The sequence below is a fragment of the Sabethes cyaneus genome, chromosome 3, assembly GCF_943734655.1.
Source record: "Sabethes cyaneus chromosome 3, idSabCyanKW18_F2, whole genome shotgun sequence".
NCBI lineage: Eukaryota > Metazoa > Arthropoda > Insecta > Diptera > Culicidae > Sabethes > Sabethes cyaneus.
In genome coordinates, this window is record NC_071355.1 from 119,822,585 (window position 1) to 119,830,625 (window position 8,041).

Below are 8,041 nucleotides of genomic sequence, written 5' to 3' on the forward strand. Positions count from 1 at the left end.
GAGATTAAAAGCGTCACATACACACACACACATACACACACACACACACACACACACACATACATACACACACACAGAAAATGCTCAGTTTTCGAAACTGAGTCGAATGGTATATAACATTCGGCCCGCAGGACCTTCTTTCCATTTCCGGTTTTCCAAGTGATTTCTATACCTTTATACTATATATTTATATAGTAGAAAGGCAAAACATCACACATTTTATTATTGTTTGAAAATTACTGCTGAGATCTATCAAACGAAACCGAGTTATTTAAAATCGGACGGTTCATTCAAAAGTTATTCAAACTTTAACACTTAAGCACCGTATATTGAACCGTTAATTAAAACGTGTGAAATCAAATCATATCAATCAAATGTTGGTTGTATTCAATGTGCGTGATGTATGTTTGTGTGTATGTATGTATGTATGTATGTATGTATGTATGTATGTATGTATGTATGTATGTATGTATGTATGTATGTATGTATGAATGTATGTATGTATGTATGTATGTATGTATGTATGTATGTATGTATGTATGTATGTGTGTATGTATCTGTGTAAGTGATTACTATTTGCAATTTTTAAATTTGCATTGAAATTCAAGAAAAGTGAGAAACAGGGCAATTGTTTGAAGGTTTTGAAGTCTCTTAGTGGAATATGAACTCTGAAATTAAAGAAAAGAAAAAACTTTTACCGACTAAATTCCACTATTTAATATTTATTCGCGACAGATACGTATACGCTTTGAAATAAGACAGTGATGAAGCCTGCGCGTCGTAGGCGAACTACGTATCTGTTGCAAATAAATATTAAGTAGCGGGATTGAATAGAAAAGTTTTTACTTTTCTTTGCTTTCAGAATTCAATTGTCATTTTCTTCACTTGATGTTACTCACAATTGTACAAGAAAAGCAAAAAGCGAAGAAAAGCAGTTAATTTAAACATGTAGGTCTAGTGGTATATAGGATTAAAAATACTAGTGAGTTGATTTTTCCAAACAAAATTATACAAATTTCAAACAAATTTTGCGCATCAATAGAAGCTGTTTTCTATCAATAGATACTAGAGCTTAGGCAGGTTATATGAAAAATAGGAAGTAAACCTTGCACGGTAATAGTTTTATAAGATTTGTTTTCGTTAGTGACATTTTCAAGGATAGATGTCTTATGTCATGTATCATGTTTTAATAAATAAATAAAAAATGACAAGCACTTGAAATCATATCGATCATATTTCCCATTCTCAAGCATGTTTATGGCGCAGCTTTTGCACTATTTTTTTATCTCATCTTGTTTTCCTGTCCCTCTTATGGGATACATTGTAAAAACGATGCGACCAAGCTAATGACTATCTTTTCATGAAAGTACATTCAAAAGAAGCTTAAGTTTTGATTTTCATGCAAAAATAATTATTTGAAAGAGCGCCAGCTAAGAAAAATTTCAATTTCCCTTTTCATATCTAATGCTCTATTCAGTTATTTTTTTCTAATTCAGATACCTATATTGCAAAATTGAAGCCAAGCAAACTAATAGTAAAATTTTGAGATGAATCATTTTGTTGTAGATATCCTTTTTCTTCAAAAGCGAAGTATAATGATAATTTTTCTGAACTTTTGTTTTTCAAAGATGCTAACTTTTGAACGCATGGTATTAATATCAAAATATCAAAAAATCTGGTAAGAACACATATTTCATATTGTCAATTCGTAACATGTTTCGTATGTGGCTCTGAAGCCCGAAAGTTAAGGCCGTCTGTAGACCCGTTAGAGGGTTAATTTCTAATTTTCTATATATATTCATTCAAGTCTGCAAAAATTATATTTTTTTATAAATCACGTAAAAATTATAAAACTAAATAAGGTGTTCACCAAGTAACATAAATGACGCTTGCAACTATTTACGCACCCAAGGAAAGAAAATATAATTATTCTACGTATTGGACGTTGTGAATTTTACTGGCAAATAAGGATTTTGAGGAATACAGAATTTTAAAAATAGAGTCAAGTTAATTATAGATGCTCCTGAAAAACTAAATAATGGTTATTGTGCAGTAGAAAGGCTAGGTCACGCCGCTAGGTGGATTAATTCGGGTTTTTCATTAAATTAATGCTTAAATGTTACATAAATATGTTTTAAATACTATTTTTTCACATTTCTTTATGTAACTTTCAAACTACAAGTCCAATCGTCATGAAATTTGGAAGTTAAGGGTTTGCAAGGCTCCTCTTTTATATGCAATCAATTTTGTTCAAATCGGTTAAGAGACCTATGAGATAATGAAGTCCCATATTTTTCGTATTTTTATACATAACTTTTGAACTGAAAGTCCGATCAGTATGAAATTCAATAGCAACCAATGGGACACCTAGACCTTCCATTTGACACTAAGAACATTAAAATCGGTCCAGCCATCTCCGAGAAAAGTGAGTGAGATTAAAAGCGTCACATACACACACACATACACACACACACACACACACACACACACACACACACACACACACACACACACACACACACACACACACACACATACATACACACACAGAAAATGCTCAGTTTTCGAAACTGAGTCGAATGGTATATAACATTCGGCCCGCAGGACCTTCTTTCCATTTCCGGTTTTCCAAGTGATTTCTATATCTTTATACTATATATTTATATAGTAGAAAGGCAAAACGTTATAATGAAAAATAATCTATATATAAAAACCCGAATTAATCCACCTAGCGGCGTGACCTAGCCTTTCTACTGCCACAATAATCATTATTTAATTTCTCAGGAACTTAATTGTAGATGTATAGATGTTATATCAGACTATATTTTTAAATATCCGCTCCGTATTCCTCAAAATCCTTATTTGCCAGTAAAATTCACAACGTATTGTGTAGAATAATTATATTTTCTTTCCTTGGGTGCGTAAACATGTAAGCGTCATTTATGTTACTTGATGAACACCTTATTTAGTTTTATAATATTTATAGAAAAATAATGTAAACACAAAAGATTATTTTTACAGACTTGAATGAATATGTATAGAAAATTAGAAATTAACCCTCTAACGGGTCTACAGACGGCCTTAACTTTCGGGCTTCAGAGCCACATACGAAACTTGTTTTGAATTGACAATATGAAGTACTTGTTCATAGCAGATTTTTTGATATTTTGATATTAATACCATGCATTCGAAAGTTAGCATCTTTGAAAAACAAGAGTTCAGAAAAATTATTATTATATTTCACTTTTGAAGAAAAAGGATATCTACAACAAAATGATTGATCTCAAAATTTTACTATTGGTTTGCTTGGCTTCAATTTTGCAATATATCTGAATTAGAAAAAAATTACTGAATAGAGCATTAGATATGAATACGAGAAATGGAACTATTTCTTAGCTAGCACTCCTTCAGATAATTATTTTTGCATGAAAATCAAAACTTAAGCTTCTTTTGAATGTACTTTCATGAAAAGATAGTCATTAGCTTGATCGCATCGTTTTTACAATGTTAGAGGGTTAGGAAAACAAGATGAGGTCGAAAAATAGTGCCAAAGCTGCGCCATAAACATGCTTGAGAATGGGAAATACGACCGATATGATTCCCAGTGCTTGTCTTTTTTTGAGTTTTTTATTAAAACATGATACATGACATAAAACATCTGTCCTTTAAAATATCACTAACGAAAACAAATCTTACAAAATTTCTACCGTGCAACGTTTACTTCCTATTTTTCATATAACATTTCTAAGCTCTAGTATCTATTGATTGAAAAGAGCATCTATTGATGCGCAGAATTTGTTTGGAATTTGTACAAATTTATTTGGAAAAATCAACTCACTAGTATTTTTGATACTATACACCACTATACCTAGATGCTTAAATAAACTGCTTTTCTTCGCTTTTTGCTTTTCTTGTACAATTGTGAGTAACAGCAAGTGAAGAAAATGACAATTGAAATCTGAAATCAAAGAAAAGAAAAAACTTTTCGATTGAATCCCACTATTTAATATTTATATGCAACAGATACGTAGTTCACCTACGACGTGCAGGCTTCATCAGTGTCTTATTTCAAAGCGTACACGTATCTGTCGCGAATAAATAATAAATAGTGGAATTTAGTCGGTAAAAGTTTTTTCTTTTCTTTAATTTCAGAGTTCGTATTCCACTAAGAGGCTTCAAAAACTTCAGACAATTGACATGTTTCTCACTTTTCTTGAATTTCATTGCAAATTTTAAAATTGCAAATTGTCATCACATACATACATACATACATACATACATACATACATACATACATACATGCATACATACATACATACATACATACATACATACATACATACATACATACATACATACATACATACATACATACATCACACACATCTCATACATTGAATACAATCAACATTTGATTGATATGTTTTGATTTCACACGTTTTAACGGTTTAATATACGGTGCTTAAGTGTTAAAGTTTGAATAACTTTTGAATGAAGCGTCCGATTTTAAATAACTTGGTTTCATTTGATAGATCTCAGCAGTAATTTTCAAATAATCATAAAATGTGTGATGTTTTTCATTAAATTAATGCTTATATGTTACATAAATATGTTTTAAATACTATTTTTTCACATTTCTTTATGTAACTTTCAAACTACAAGTCCAATCGTCATGAATTTTGGAAGTTAAAGGTTTGCAAGGCTACTGTTTCATATGCAATCAATTTTGTTCAAATCGGTTAAGAGACCTATGAGATAATGAAGTCCCATATTTTTCGTATTTTTATACATAACTTTTGAACTAAAAGTCCGATCAGTATGAAATTCAATAGCGACCAATGGGACACCTAGACCTTTCATTTGACACTAAGAACATTAAAATCGGTCCAGCCATCTCCGAGAAAAGTGAGTGAGATTAAAAGCGTCACATACACACACACACATACACACACACACACACACACACACACACACACACACACACACACACACATACATACACACACACAGAAAATGCTCAGTTTTCGAAACTGAGTCGAATGGTATATAACATTCGGCCCGCAGGACCTTCTTTCCATTTCCGGTTTTCCAAGTGATTTCTATACCTTTATACTATATATTTATATAGTAGAAAGGCAAAACCAAAAATGACTAAATACATAAACAATATGGGAAAATATGAGAAATATTTGGCCGGTGGGCACTTTCTTATGAACCTATGTTCAATCAAGTTATTAAAATACATTTGCCTATTTTTATTCATTAAAACTGCATAGCTAGAAAGTATACAAAATAAACTTGCTCATTCTACTATATTTTTGTAATTTGATAAAAAAAAATCAAAAGATCAGTAGTATTTATAATAGGAAAAGATAATAAATAAAGTAAAATAATGGCAAAGTACTATGACAATAAAAATAGCGAGCGAAAAGGAATGTCAAACGAGGATACATAATATAATTATCAAGTTGATACCTACACCATTTACCGAGAAGAACGTTTTATCAACTATGTCATAAGCGGCGACAATATTGCTTCAAAAGGCGAAATCAAAAATCCAACGCAGAAGGGTCTGCAGACAAAAAGGTAATATCAAAAGGACATCATCAAAGGTTTAAAAAATTAACGAAATAAAAACAAACCTGAAACGAATAAGAAAAACGACAATATATACGAACATCGCTGGTCAAGCTATATGATATCAGCATACTCCATTCAGTTATGTAGACTTGACTACACCAGGAAGGCATTAATGGATATCACCAAACAACTAACCACTGCAAGATGTGTGTCTTGCAGCTCAATAAGAGGGGGGAGATGCAGCGCCACTCCTTTTTAATTTGCCTACCTCTATTTTAAAGTATATGCGGTGTCATATGAATTGCCCAGATGCATTACAATAAGCTGATTGAAGGATCGGCCTTCTGGCGGGGAAAACCCCCATTCACAACATAAGGTTTAATTTGGTTTTGTTTTGTTTAACGGCGCTTGCTACCTATGCGCCAAATAAACTAAAGGGATATGTTATTGTCTGTCAATACTTGCCGCCCATCTCGCTAATGTCCATCATCATCATATCAGCATTCCATAGGCAGGACGTTTGCCTGTTTTCACACCGTCTGGACGAAGCATCAAAATAGGCGGACCGATACTCACAACCATGGAATTACCAACGATACCTACCGACAGCAGTTTTATTACCTGGTCTTAAGTTTCCTGTTTGTAAATTTAGTTTCAATAAAGACAGTCGTTATCTAGAGATAGATCGTGCATGTTTGGTTTCTATAGATTTAAATTCGCGGATTCCCCTCTTCCAGGTGGATCCGCGGCAGTCCCATACGCGGGGGCTGCACTGTGATGAATTGAGACCTCTTACCTTTTTAGGAGGGGGGCTCCCATACAAATGAAATACAAATTTCTTCATAACTCGAGAACTAATCAAGCAAATGGAACAAAATTTAGCATGTGGGTGTTTTTGCAGGCAATTTTTTTTCTATGGTGAATTGAGACCCCTCCCTTCTTTAGGAGGGGAATAATGACCCCTCTCCCTTCTAAGAGGGGGGAGGGCTTCCATACAAATGAAATACAAATTTCCTCATAACTCGAGAACTAATCAAGCAAAAGGGACACAATTTGACATGTGGGTGTTTTTGGAGACAAGAATTTTTTCTATGGTGAATTGAAACCTCTCCCTACTTTAGGCCGCAAGTCTTGCGCCGGAAGCGCCGGCCACTGCGGGGGGCAGCCCCCGTAGAGATCACATCTATCTAGGTTTATTTATTTTCCTAGATATACTGACCTCTATTACTTTCCTTCAGTTGGGTCACCCCGGTGAAATGGTACTTTCTTCTCAATTTTCCATGAAATGGTATATCCCGCGTGAAGTTTTTCGCGAAATGGTATTCTGCGAAACTCTATGTTCCGCGTTATGGTCAACCGAGAATTGGTGTTCCACAAAATGGTATTCAGCGAAATGGTTTGTAATGATGGCGAATATTTCAATGCGCTTTGTTTTATCAGGCTAAGCAATGGGGGGAATTGTTTTCTACTATACCGTGAGGTAAATTTGTAAATTAAAACACCCATGAACTCCCCAGAAACTTGCAAAACTCAAGATTGTGACAAAGGTCATCCGAGATTCAAGATTTGTGTACAACACAGTTTAATTTGTGGCAATACGAAGTTTGTCGGGTCAGCTAGTCTTATATATAAAAATGGATTTCTCTCTGTCTGTCTGTCGGGATGTTCCTTATAGAATCGAAAACTACTGAATCAATCGGCGTGAAAATTTGCCTGTAAAGGTTTTTGGGGCCAGGGAACGTTCTTCTGATGGTTAGAGACCCCTCCCCCACTAAGAGGGGGGGGGGCTCCCACACAAATTAAATACCAATTTCCTCATAACTCGAGAACTAATCAATCAAATGGAACCATATTTGGCATGCGGGTGTTTTTGGAGGCAAGAATTTTTCTTATGATGAACGAGGACCCATTATCTTTTAAGGAGGGGGGCTCCCATACAAATGAAACACAAATTTCCTCATAACTCCAGAACTAATCAAGGAAATGGAACCAAATTTAGCATGTGGGTGTTTTTGTAGGCAATTTTTTTTCTATGGTGAATGGAGACCCCTCCGCTCTTTAGGAGGGGAATTATGACCCCTCTCTTTAAGAGGGGGGGCTTCCATAAAAATGAAATACAAATTTCTTCATAACTCAAGAACTTATCAAACAAATGGAACCAAATTTGGCATGTGAAGGTTTTTGGAGGCAAGAATTTTTTCTATGGTGATTTAGGATCCCTTCCCACTTTAGGAGGTGGGGGGGGCTCTTGTACAAATTAAATACAAATTTCCTTATAACTCGAGAACTAATCAATCAAATGGAACCATATTTGGCATACGGGTGTTTTTGGGGTCAAGAATTTTTTCTATAATGAATTAGGACCCCCTATCTTTTTAGGAGGGGAGGCTCCCATACAAATAAAATACATATTTCCTCAAAACTCCAGAACTGATCAAGCAAATGGAACCAAATTTAGCAT